At 39.6% G+C, this 14,167-nt stretch overlaps 1 protein-coding gene and 1 non-coding gene across 2 annotated transcripts in view; one reads left to right on the top strand and one right to left on the bottom strand.

Annotated features, from left to right (window-relative positions):
• The window catches only part of HSD17B12 (hydroxysteroid 17-beta dehydrogenase 12), a 160,655-nt gene that overhangs the window by 135,254 nt on the left and 11,234 nt on the right, over nucleotides 1-14,167 (bottom strand). The window lies entirely within an intron of this gene.
• Nucleotides 7,735-7,840, top strand: LOC116600402. Its single transcript, XR_004289616.1, has one exon. It is a non-coding gene; the product is annotated as a U6 spliceosomal RNA (small nuclear RNA).

Here is a 14,167-nt window from a genome sequence, read left to right as displayed (position 1 = left end):
TTGGCCACGGGAATGTTACTATATGACTTCCAGGTCAAAGCTTTAAGATATCATGCAATTTCTGTTTTTACTTTCTTGGAACAATCTCAGTGTCTGTAAGAATAGCTGAGTGTAGTAAATGATGACAGACCATATGGAGAAGCCACATGGAGAACTAAGGTTCCCCAGTCAGTAACCAGTACCAAGGCCCCACACAGGGAGTTGAGGTCATCTTGATTTCTCCAGCCCTATTGTATCTGTCTCAGCGAACACCTTGCAAAATAGAGAAAAGCTGTCTCCACTGAGCCCTGCCCAAATGTCTGATCCACAAATCATTAGCAATAGTATGTTTGATTGTTCTTCTAAGCCACTGAGTTTAGGACAGCTTGTTACATAGCAATAAGTAACTGAAACAATGGAGGAAAGGCCAGTCTGAATATGGAAATGTCTAAATGTTTTAATTTCAAAAAAACACATTTTTTAATGCTTTTAAACATTCACAGTGACTTTTAAAATAAAAATGTAGGACTCATTTCTTCATTCACCAAATATTTACTGAGCATCTAATATGTGCCAGGTACTGTTTGAGGCCCTGGAAAAAGAGCCATGAATTAAAGCCCTGTAAAGCTTAGTAAGAACAAGGGGAAGCCTTCAGGGATCTGCTTTAATAAATAAAGTGATTTTTAATTAGCCCATCAATATTTTAAGTAAGTGTTTGCCAAATAACTAAATCTAGTTTTAACTTTCTCCTTGAAATTGTTACTTGGATGTTTTATCACTGTACCAGAAGCTATTTTTAGCCCAGTCCTTCTTCCGACTGAACTAGAAGAAAAACAAGGTCAAGATGATATAAGAACACGAATAAATTTTGTGCACCTGAATTTTCAGATATCTTTAATGTACTAAATTTATTCCCTGATTTAGAACATTAGCACTTTCACACCTTTGCCCCTGCTGTCTCCTCTTCCTGAAGTGCCCTTCCCCTCCCTTCTTCACCTGGAGGACTCCTGCCTCCCTCATCAATCACCTCCCACTCCAGGTGCCTCTGCTCTCCCACTGCATCCTGTGAGTACATGTAGGAGTCCCCCAACACACACACACTAGAGCCCCAGCAGATGCCTGAAACCACACACGGTACCAGACCTTATACATACTATGTTTTTTTTTCTATACATACATACCTATGATAAAGTTTAATTTGTAAATTGGGCACATTAGGAGATTAACAACAATAATTAATATGAAGATGGAACAATTATAACAATGTACTATGACAAGTTATGTGAACGTAGTCTCTCAAAATAGCTGACTGTACTATACTCATCAGTCTTCTGATAATATTGGATGATAAAATGCCTACACAATGAGATGAAGTGAATAACAATTATATCAAAAGGAGTATCATCCGCTTCCAGAACCAAGGCTAATCACAGGTAACTGAAACCACAGAAACATTACACTATCATATCACACAGTATTGGGCATACCTTATTACAATTTCTTGGTCTTCTGTTTAATTGCCCCTGCTACAGATTCCCTGTTCCTCCAGGGAAGTGACTTTTCTTCCATTCTCAACCTCAAAACTTACATGTAATAGTTAGTGACAAATATCTGTTGAATGAATGAATGTTAAAACTTTCATGAAATCATGGTTCTCGCCTTTATAAAAAGGGGCAAGTAGGGGCGCCTGGGTAGCTCAGTTAACCCAGCTGCCTTCGGCTCAGGTCATGATCTCAGGGTCCTGGGATTAAGCCCCACATCAGGATCCCTGCTCAGCAAGGAGTCTGCTTCTCCCTCTCCCTTTGCCTCGTGCTCCCCCTGCTCTCTGTGTCAAAGAAAGAAAGAAAATCCTTAAAAAAAAATAAAAATAAAAAAGGGCGGGGGGGTCAAGTAATTCAAGCAGAAGATGAAACTACAAATACCTAGGAAACTATAAAGCATTAATCAAACTTTTTATCATTATTTGCCAGACATGAGCACAAATTTCCTCATTCTAATACTTAAGTTTGTTCTCAAAATAGGAAGACTTGTTAACTTGAGGACATTCAGAAAAGCATATCAACTCCCAAATAAAGTTCCTACACATGTACCTATGAATTCTGGTTTGTTGTTTCTCTCTCTCTCTCTTTTTAAATCAAGTCACTCCATTTTGCGGCCACCTATTCTCTCCTGTATATCTGTATTTTAATCCAAAAGCACCAAAGAAAACCCTCGGGGCTTGAGACACACCAAACAGGCAAAAACACCAAACAGGTCAGTTTTAAGAATCAAAGGATTTTAGACCTACTTAGGTCCATTTAGACTTAGTAACTTAGTTTTCAGGACACAATTCCTCTTCTTTTCACTAAATGTTGATATTTGAAAATAAGGCATGGACACCTGGGTGGCTCAGTAGATTAAGCCTCTGCCTTTGGCTCAGGTCAGGATCCCAGGGTCGTGGGATCGAGCCCCACATCGGGCTCTCTGTTAAATGGGGTACCTGCTTCCCCATCTCTCTCTGCCTGCCTCTCTGCCTACTTGTGATCTCTCTCTCTATGGCAAATAAATAAAATCTAGAAAAAAAAAAAGAAAGAAAGAAAATAAGGTGCTTACATATTATAGTGTTTCAGAAAAGATTATTAAAAATGCATAAAAAGTTATACTGGGGGCGCCTGGGTGGCTCAGTGGATTAAGTGTCTGCCTTAGGCTCAGGTCATGTTCCCAGGGTCCTGGGATCAAGTTCAGCATCTGGTTCCCTGCTAGGCAGGGAACCCACTTCCCCCCTCCCTTTGACGCTTCCCCCTGCTCATACTCTCTCTGTGTCAAATAAAGAAATAAAATCTTAAAAAAAAAAACAAAAGAAAGAACGTTCTACTGGACGACAGCCTTAAGTGAAAGAAACATAGTTTAAAATCAGATTGCTGAGAGAAGTCTTCCAATATGATTTTCAGCCAGCAGCAATGAAAACAGTGCATTATTTCAAAAGAAATGTTAAACAGGGGGGCACTGTCTGAGGAAAAGGAAGTACATCATTTTTTCATAGGTTGATAGGATGTAAAAAGTTTACATTAAAATTCATCTTTTGACATGACTAATATTCTAATTAAAGACAATTCATTTTGTTTAGCATATCAACTCTCCTTGTAATGTAGACCTTTCTCTTCACCTACATCAACATCACCACCTCTAGAATTTGAAATAAGGGAGCGATTATCTTAGAGCTTTCTCATCCTAAAACTCTGATAATTTTCTTCAAATTGGTGTATCACACTATGGTTTTAAAGTAGTAGGCCTGCTAAGACATACAAGGCATATGTTATTTGGGACTCTAAGAGCTAAATGTTAATTCTCTAAAACATAACTTTAGTGTACACTTTAAAATGGCTCCTTTCTAAAGATAAAATAAACATCCCTTCAAACTTACCTGAACTTGAAGTTAAATCTTTTTAAGATTGTATTTATTTGTTTATTTATTTATTTATCTGAGAGACAGAGAGAGCACAAGCAGGGGGAGGGGCAGAGGCAGAGGGAGAGAAGCAGACTCCCTGATGAGCAGGGAGCCCAGACATAGGGCTCAATCCCAGGACCCTGAGATTATGACCGAAGTCAGATGCTAAACCGATTGAGCTACCCAAATGTCCCCAAACTTACCTGAATTTAAAAGAGACAAACTGGGACACTTGTTTAAGTGTCTGACTCTTGGTTTCAGCTCAGATCATGATCTCAGGGTCATGAGATCGAGCCCTGCATGGGGCTCCAAGCTGGGCATGGAGAATGCTTAAGATTCTCTCTGCCCTCTCCCCGGTCTCTCTCTCTCTCTCTCTCCCTTCCTTTCTAAAGAACATATAAACAAAAAAAGGACAAATTTATCCAGTACTAAGACTTACATTTTAGAGCCATGAATTAGGTCTCTTCTTTTTGAAATATTAAACAAAAGTGGGATCCAAAGATGGTTTAGAGAAAGTGCACAAATTCAACGGAATTTTCAAAGAATTTCAAAGTGCAATGATAAGTTATTTACCCAATTATAAACAACAACAACAAAGTATCTTTGCTTTGGCATCGCTGGGAGGCAAGCTGTGTGTTTACGCTCAAGAACTATATGAAAACCCAGAGGAAGCTTCACTAATAAAAATCACCTTCAATACAAACTTGCAGAAAGTGTCTGGTGCTCATCAGCGCCCTCTAGAGTTCAGTTATTGAAGTGACTGCAGATCTTTAAACATAGTAATTCATTATTTAAAATAAAAGTGATAAAGGTAAAGAATTCTTAAGAAACATAAATCACACTCATATTATCACTTTCCTTCAAAAATTTCAAAATCCCCCTCTAAAAGTCCACATACCATGCTTTTTTAATGAGTTCAGTTTGGCAGGATCTCTTTAAGAAATTTATGTTGTGGGACGCCTGGATGGTTCAGTTGGTTGGACGACTGCCTTTGGCTCAGGTCATGATCCCAGAGTCCCCGGATCAAGTCCCGCATTGGGCTCCAAGCTCCATGGGGAGTCTGCTTCTCCCTCTGACCTTGTCCTCGCTCATGCTCTCTCTCACTGTCTCTCTCTCAGATAATTTTTTCTCTCTCAGATAAACTAAAAAAAAAAAAAAAAATGTATGTTGTGCTGGAAGACAGTTCAAATGAAAGACACTATGCTTTTTAAACTTTATTATGCAAAGATCCTTGCTTAAACACTTATAAATTCAAGGTTTTTATTCAGGTATTTTTATTTCTAATTGTCCTCCACATGCCTAAATTTTAAGAATCACTCTAAATGTAAAAAGGTCTATTTAATACATAGTCACTTAAAATAAGATTAAGAAGGAAGCTTCTATTTCTTGGACATATAAAAAAAAATCAAATGACAATTCACTGAAAGGACAAATGGCCCAAGTTTTGTAAGAGTCAAGAAGAAGAAAGCCTGTGTTTACCATTTCTCAGATATTACTCACTAAATTATTTCGGTGAAGCATACCTACAGTTTGTACCGAACACCAAACTATCAAATCTTTTCTGTTTCTGCTTCAACTAAGTTATCTGGTTCTCCCTCCCTCCCCCTGGCAGAGTTGGAGGAAGTCTGCAGGCACAATGAGCACATCATCATGCAGCAAAATTCAGCCCCCACGCTGGGTCTGGTTCAGATGCCCAGTCTGGCCCTGCTCCTGTACCAGCCGGTGTGGCAAGCATGAGCCACTGCAGGGCTCTCAGGGGCTCAGGCATGGGCAGTCATCATTCCCACAGACACCAAGAGACCAAAATTCTGGCCAGGAGTCACGGCGCAAGAGAGCAGCCCTTTCTAGTTAGAAAAGAGGACAGTGGTGGTCAATTCACTATTTTCTGAGTGCCGTGGTCATACATAGGTGCTGCAGCAAAATGTTTCTTGTTTATACTCACTAAATTAATTGGGGGTATTTTTTGTCTTCAAAAATTAAAAAAAATAAAAAGTCATCAACTGAGTTTATTGCGGGGGAGGGGAGGGTTGGGGCAGGGGCAGCGAATCCAATACTTCCTACCCTCAACTCTTACTAGACTTGCCGAATACGTCATCACTGAGGGGACAAAAGAGAGCAACGCACCGAATCAGCTACTCGGTGAAAGGCGATTATGTCAAAGCACTGCTAATAAATCCTTCTTTGAATCTTCAGCAAACTCAGAGTACTCATGCATAATATTCTTGCTTGCAATGGGTGAAAACAACCTCTTTTTGTAGAAAATACTTATGCAGCTCGGATCTTACCTGGATACATTATGTCCTCTCCTCCCTGCTACTTTTACACTTGGGCTACTCGACTGCCCTGTGTTTTCTCCACTGGAGGGCACAGTTAGCTAAAAGAAAATTTGGTGAAACCTAATTTGGTTCTACAGTTCCAGAAAAAGTGTAGTATGGTGAGAAGAGGTTAAGCTGCTATCAGAAAGGATCTTTCAGTAATGTATCTGAATTTCATCCCTGCTCTTGAAAACCATTATAAAAGAGAACCACTAATTAGCTAACAGCTAAGACCAAACAAACAAAACCCGACAACAACAAAAACCTTTGTTCTAAACACCCATACCTATTAAAAAAAAAAGAAGAAGAAGAAGAAGAAGAAGATGGAAAGCCAAGAATCGTTTTTTTAAAAAGTGCAAATGAATGAATGACTCCAGAATAACCTGAAGAATAAATGCAAATGGAAATTGTCCTCGTCAACAAGAGTATACACAGCTACTAGTCTCGACAGCTCCATGAAAATGCAAGGCATCTCCGTGAAAATGCAGTGTTAAACCACTTTTGCTATGACATAAATCATACACTTGGCAAAAATACTTGTTTTTATTTTCTATTTTTGCATTATTCTTTTAGAGATAAGCCGAAAGGAGATGCTATTTGGCAATTCATTCACAGTTCCCTTTTCTTTATAAACCTAAGCGATCCTAAGGGTGCAGTGCAAAATAGTTTCAATATATTTAGAAAAAAGATTAGTAAAGAGATATGTAAACACCGCACTTCTAGATAAAGTCAATAAATGTACGGTTTTCAGAGGAACTTATAAAACTTTGGTCTTTTGTTGTTTTAAAAATTGTTTTTGAGGGGCACCTGGGTGGCTCAGTTGGTTGAGCATCTGACTCTTCATTTCCACTGGGGTCATAATCCTAGGGTTAGTTAGGCTCCTCGCTCAGCAGGGGGTCTGCTGGAGATTTCTCTCTCTCTCCCTCTGCCCTCCCTCCACACCCACACATGTGCAATCTCTCTCTCAAATAAATAAATCTTTAAAAGAAACCAAAAAGTCCATCTAAATATCATGGATTTTTAAACAACTTATTTCTGTTATTTTCTGTTAAAAGAAATAAGAAATTATTTCTGTTCACTCCCTTCGAACAGGTGAGATGAGCTAAGATGTCCAAGCTTTCTTGCCCTCTTCAAGCTCCCTTTCAGGGACCCTCAACTGTCCTCCCGTCTTACCTCTTCCATATCTCACAGGATAGCCCGAGGACACCCATGGGCCACTGTAGAATACTGTGGCCTGGATGCTCTAGATGATGTGGACCTCTTGCGAGTCCTTTACTTTTCCTCACTCCTGGTATTGTCTATAACTGGGACTGCCTGGTCCCATCCAGCTGAGAATTTTTTTTTGTACGTTCAACTCTACTGACAGTAAAACCACTTTCATGGTGAAAAATATATAAACAAATAAATAAATAAATAAATAAATAAAAGTGATTCACTTAAAAAAAAAAAAAAAAAAAAGTCCCAGCTAGGATCCTCAACATAATCCAGTAGCAGACAGACCCACCTCTGCCATTCTAAGAGAAGGAATTCCAAATTCCTGATAACACAATTGATCATTCCCAATCCTTCTTCCTATTTATTTAAATCATCACTACCTGTAAGAGTATTCTAGGCAGAGGGATAAGTTAGTACAAAGACTGTGCTGTAGATGCACAAGGAACAACACAGAGGCCAGTACGGTTGAAGTGAAGACAGAAAATTCCATTCAGATCTGAGTTCAAACGTCAACTTAATGGGAAAATCTTGCCCAATGGTCTTCTGCAACTTTGCAGAATACAATCTTCCCTCCAACCTCCTCAGTTATTGTCTATTATCTACCTTGCTTCATTTTTCTTCTTGGTGCATCTCATCACCAGACTTACCAAATATTCATGTTTGCTTACTGTTCCTCTTTCCCTACTCATATGCAAGCTCCATGAGAGAGCCAAGACTCTGCCCATGTTGTTCACTGCTGTACCCCCAGCACATTGCCAAGTCTCTGACACAAAAAAGGGGATCAAAAATCCATACATGGTGCTCGCTTCGGCAGCACATATACTAAAATTGGAACGATACAGAGAAGATTAGCATGGCCCCGCGCAAGGATGACACGCAAATTCGTGAAGCGTTCCATATTTTTGACAAACCATAAGTGACTCTTAATCTCACAAAACAAACTGAGGGTTGCTGGGGGGAGGGGGGTAGGGCGAAGGGGGATGGGATTATGGACATTGGGGAGCGTATGTGCTTTGGTGAGTGCTGTGAAGTGTGTAAACCTGGCGATTCACAGACTTGTACCCCTGGGGATAAAAATATATTATATGTTTATAAAAAATTAAAAAATAAAAATTAAAAAAAATCCATACATGAAGGGATAATTATGGGAGTATTGAAAAAGCTCAAGAATAGAGGATACAATCTCATTGATGATATCTTATCCTTGATGATATATCCACAATATAGGTCACATGCCCAGTATGACGTACCAGTTAATAAAACGGAGAGAAGTGATAGTAATATAAGAACATAACAAAAGAGCTGTCTGTTATCAAAGAATCACATTCTTTTATTAATTAACAGTACCTTACCTTAATTAAGACTTGTTCCTTAAATACAAGAACAGTCATCTCTCCAAGGCCAATGAGTGTTTCGTATGTAAAAGAGGAAGGCAGGAAAAGAAGGCACAAAGAATACACATACACACACTTGCACACCTTCATTCACAGGGCAAATCTTTCTTATCAGAAGGGACAGTACCACACAAAGAAGTACAGCTTCCTTTGATAGTACATGGCCAAGTACACAGCCAGTCCATCCTGACAGACCTGAAAAGCTTGATTTCTTATTGCACTATACTCCTTTAAGACTTGGGCATTGTATTACTGGTATTCAAGATAAACAATCTCTACATTCTCTTTAAAACAATATTGTTTTATTATACATTATTTTTATATATAATAAATAAGTATATTTATTATATATATAATATATTATAAACACACATCAGGCTCTCCTGGTTCTTGTAACAAACTCAGCATCAGTAAGGCCATATTCCCACATGGTACACAAAGCAGAGTACATGTCCCCAAGTTCCATATATCTTGGCTCCAGCTTTCCAGTGACCCATATGGCACATTTCCCCCATCATTTGGACTTTAAAACTAAGGGAATTTAAGTAACACTGAATCTCTAATTTTACACTTGATTATCTTCCCAAACCAGGAATCACTGAAACAGATTTCACAAGTTTTTATTTAATAATATATTTATATGGGGAAATGGTGGAGCTAAAAATTTAACAACAAGATAATGAACACTACTGACTTTTTATTGGCTTTGGAATGTACTGGAGAGAAATACGCACTCAGGATTGTACCAGACACAGACCCACACATACACATGCCCACACCACCTTCAACCTCTTCATACATAGTCCTCACCTTTTTCTAATTCCATCAAACTATACAGGGCCAAGGTCCCCAGATTACCAGGTACTCCCTAAAAATAAAGAGTTACTTAAACTAACTTAAAGTAGAACATACTGAGAAATTTACTTCAAGCTAAATGAATGCCCAATATTCTTAAATCCTTTGGTAACAGTTCTCAAAAATGACAATAAGACAATCCTTATACACATATTCTCTTGGGATTTATAAACTGTAGACCTAGGCACTAAATAATTTAAAAGCCCGACACTCAAGAGTGACTGGCTGGCTCAGTTGGTTAAGTGTCCAACTCTTGGTTTTGGCTCAGGTCATGATCTCGGCGTCTGGGATGGAGCCCCTCATCAGGCTCCACGCTCAGCAGGGAGACTGCCTGAGGATTCTCTCTCTCACCCTCTGCTCCTCCCCCAGCTTTTGTGCATACTCTCTCAAATAAATAAATCTTTGCAACAAATAAATAAATAAAAATAAAAGCCCAATATTCAACAACCAGCATAATCAGAAATGAAATTTTATTTAATGGGATCTGCAATCAGATCGCATACCAAAGCTGGCCTCCTTTCATTCATTTCAGTTTTCAAATGAACAGCAACAGTGTCAACCATATTCAAAAGAAAATGAGCAGCAACAAATTACATTCACCCAAATCTACAGGATTTTAATTATAAATCGTTATTCAGAACAAGAAATTTCCCCCCTTTTCTAATGAAGCTATAGACTGGGGTGCTTTCTGCTGCAAGTAACAGAAATAGCTTAAAGAAAAAATGGATTTATTCAAAATCACAGTGAGATATCACCTCATACCAGGCAGAATGGCTAAAATTAACCAGTTAGGAAATGACAGGTGTTGGTGAAGATGCGGAAAAAGGGGAACCCTCCTCCCACCTTGCATTGGTGGGAATGCAAGCTGGTGCAGCCATTCTGGAAAACAGTGTGGAGGGTCCTCAAAAAGTTGAAAATAGAGCTACCCTATGACCCAGCGATCACACTACTGGGTTTTTACCCCAAAGATACAGATGTAGTGATCCAAAGGGGCACGTGCACCCGAATGTTTATAGCAGAAATGTCCACAATAGCCAATAGATGAATGGATAAAGAAGATATGGTGTGTGTGGGTGTGTTGTGTGTATACATACACACAACACACCCACCCACCCACACACACACACACACACACACACAAAATATGGAATACTATGCAGCCATCAAAACCCCGAAATCTTGCCATTTGCAATGACGTAGATGAAACTAGAGGGTATTATGCTGGGCAAAATAAGTCAATCGGAGAAAGACAATTATCTTATGATCTCTCTAATATGAGGAATCTGAGAGGAGGGGTAGGGGTACATGGGGGGAAGGGAGGGGAAAATGAAACAAGATAGGACCAGGGAGGGAGATAAACCATAAGAGACTCTTAATCATGGGGGGCACCTGGGTGGCTCAGTGGGTTAAAGCCTCTGCCTTCGGCCCAGGTCATGATCCCAGGGTCCTGGTATCAAGCCCCACCTTGGGCTCCCTGCTCAGCGGGGAGCCTGCTTCCCTTCCCCTCTCTCTGCCTGCCTCTTTGCCTACTTGTGATCTCTGACTGTCAAATAAATAAATAAAATCTTTTAAAAAAGAGAGAGAGAGACTCTCTTTCACGCAAAGCAAACTAAGGGACGCCGGAGGGGAGGAGGGTGGGAGGGATTTGGGAGGGGATGTGCTATGATGAGTGCTGTAAATTGTGTAAGAATGATGATTCTCAGACCTGTTCTCCTGAAACAAATAATACATTATATGTTAATTTAAAAAAGAGGGGGATTTATTAATATTAATATATTAATAACAGGAAGTATAAGGCACCTCCAATGTAAGTACATTCCGAAGTATGTGACAGCATCAAGTCCCAGGTGCTTTCCATCTCTCTGTTCTGCAGTCCTCAGTGTATTGGTTCTTCCCCCAGTTTGTACCCTCCGGTCCCAAGGATGGCTGCAGGCCATCACAATGTCACCTAACACTTTTCCTTCTGTCTCTTTTTACTGAGGACAAAAGGCTCCTCAAAAGCCCTCCCTCTGGGGCACCTGGGTGGCTCAGTGGGTTAAGCCTCTGTCTTCAGCTCAGGTCATGATCTCAGGGTCCTGGGATCGAGCCCCACATCAGGATCTCTGCTCAGCAGGGAGCCTGCTTCCTCCTCTCTCTCTCTCTCTACCTGCTTCCCTGCCTACTTGTGATCTCTGTCTGTCAAATAAATAAATAAAATCTTAAAAAAAAAAAAAGAAGAAGAAGAATTAGAAGAAGAAGAAGCCCTTCCTCTGGCAGATTACCTCTCCCGTCTCATGGCCAGGAACTGTGATACATGCCCATTCCCAAACCAACCTCCGGCAAGGGAAAAAGAATCACCAAGATAAGCTTAAACTACCCAAGACTGGGCCCCTGGGACTGAGGAGTGAGCCAACCTCCCCTGAGGTACACGGTCATCAGTACTCACACAAAATTGGGATTCCGTCAACAAGCAACCAACCACATTTGCCAGCTTCCCCAAATGCTGTACTCACTGTCTACTGATCGTGGAAATCACCTCCCATTTGGTAGATCAGAAGTAAATTATGAAGAGGAAGAGATTAACTCACAGTATAACACAAACTCATAAGGTTTCATTATTTAATTATTATTTATTTATATAATATAATTATTATTTAATTATTTAATCATTCAATATTGAATCAGTCACCTGTATTTTTCTAATGTTAAAATACTGAATATAGGTCAATACATCAACCCTGAGATGTGGTAGAACCTCTACCACCACCCTCCCAATGGCCTCAAATCTACTAGATTTCTTTACTTTTTGCCAGGACTTAGTTCCATTTTTTTTTCCCCGTGGGCTTATTTTGTTTTGTTGAAAGAAAAAGAGACCATGCACAAGTACTGAGACTGGAAATACAGCTAAGCTGGTGCCCCACCCTCCGCTCTGGCAATACCATTGGAGCGCACATTTCAAATGCATGGCTTTCCCCAAGGATTTTGGTGGCTGAAGCCAGCAACACCCAAGTGCATGGCAGACAGAAATTCTATCAAATTAATGTTCCTTCCCACCAACAGCCCTCACCAACGCCTAATGGCTCTTGGTATATAATTATCTGAGCTTCCCGGACCTGCAGGTTAGATAACGCTGCAATGTGTGCCCTGCACTAGCTCTAGAGTTCCGCAGTGGGATCAAGTTTTAGTTGACCAATGCGCTTGATAATGCCCCCTGTACTGGCTGTGTTCCCCTCCCTGCCTCACTCCCTCCTGGTGTTTCTTAGGATCACCTTCCAAATAAACTGACAGCACCTGAGTCCGTGTCCTTTAACATTTGCTTCTGGGACAACCCAAATACAGGAATGCAAAAGGAGAGAAAAACACGTTTCCAGTTGCAGTAATAGTAACAAATAAACTGCCCCCCCCCCAAAAAAAAATTAACTCGTGAATGCCAAAGAAGTAATGTACTTTGAAGCAAATATTATTAAAAGATTTGGGGTTTACATATAGTCCTCAACTTTGCTAAATTTTAAAAAATTAGATTTCAAGTACATTCTAAAAAATATCCCCTCATTTCCAAGATAATACCTTTGCTATAGAGATCTAAAAGGTACTGCTTTGTCATCAACCTTATAAATCATAAGAATCTAGCTGAAACCAAGATGAGAACAATAGAAAATCTTTCACTAAAGAAAGAACTCTAAATATCTTTAAGCCTGAGACAGGAACAGTGAGGTACTGAGTAAGAAATGATGGGAACTTATAATCACCTTTTATAATAATGCTTGTAATACAATAATGGGACTTTAAACAGTTATGTCAAGTTTGAAAGTCATCCAATTATATTACAGTTGAAATAACATTTTGCTGCCAATATTTTAACGATATCGTTAATCCACTATACCTAACCATAGCTTTGGTATATATTAAGAATAAAGTTGGAGTTTAAGGCACTTCTTTAAAACTAACACAATTTGTGGTTAAATTAGCTTCACTTTTAATACAGAAACCCAGGTTACATTCACAAAGTTGTAAAAAAAATTTTTTTTGTTTTAGGTACATTCTAAAATTGACATGTATTAGATAATCACATCAGAGAAGACTCAGGTGTTGATCACGACAAAGTTGCAACAGATCTCAAAATAAATCTCTGAAGTAAATTAAACATCACATAAACAATTTAATCAACTCCTGGGGCAATTCTATTTCTAGATTTCTAACTGAAAATGGAAAGGGAAAAAAAGGCCCAATGTCTAATGAGTGTAAAATGCTTTGTATTGTATACAAAGAGGATTCAGTCTCTTACATCTCTGAAGACGAAATGGGTATCTTTAGACATATTTGAAAGATGAAATAAAGTGTGGCTGACCAAAGACTTCACAGCTAATAAGTGTCAAAGTGAGAACATGGAATATGAACTCAGGTCTTCTGGTAAGTTCTGTATACTTTCCACCATACTTCCCTGCTTTTCTGCCTAAAAGGAAACAGCAAAGAGTGACTGAACTAAGGCACAAAGTGCTACATGGGATACACTCCATTCAAGCCATTCAAAAATACTACTGTCCCTTTCCTAAAATATTACATGCTGAGGCTCCAAACTTTCCTATAACATATACTTTATGACAACTATAAACAACTGCTGAACCAAAGGCCTTTGGTAAAGAACTTAGAACAGTAGACTCAGTCTGGTGCTAATCTCTTGAAAGGCTGACTGACATCCACACAGAACCTATCAAGAGATCAACCTCATCATTTCCCTCCCCGAGCCTGCTCCTTCCCTTTGTGTTTCCAACGGCCGTGACAAGTGTCATCATCTGCCCAGAGTCCAGACACACCACCGTCCTTCTTGACTTTGTGATCCCCTTCATCCCCATGACCTATTTATGACAAAGGCCTGCAACTTGAACCTCTTCTCTCTCGTCTGACTCCCTTCCTCAGTGCTTGCCTTCATTATCTTGACCCAAACCACCATCTCCCAACGCCTGGCTTAGCACGGCAGCCACCGCCGCCACCCTCCTCTGATC

The sequence above is a fragment of the Mustela erminea genome, chromosome 9, assembly GCF_009829155.1.
Source record: "Mustela erminea isolate mMusErm1 chromosome 9, mMusErm1.Pri, whole genome shotgun sequence".
NCBI classification, from domain to species: domain Eukaryota; kingdom Metazoa; phylum Chordata; class Mammalia; order Carnivora; family Mustelidae; genus Mustela; species Mustela erminea.
The sequence above is the reverse complement of the archived record's forward strand: the minus strand, read 5'-3'. Positions and strand labels throughout refer to the sequence as shown.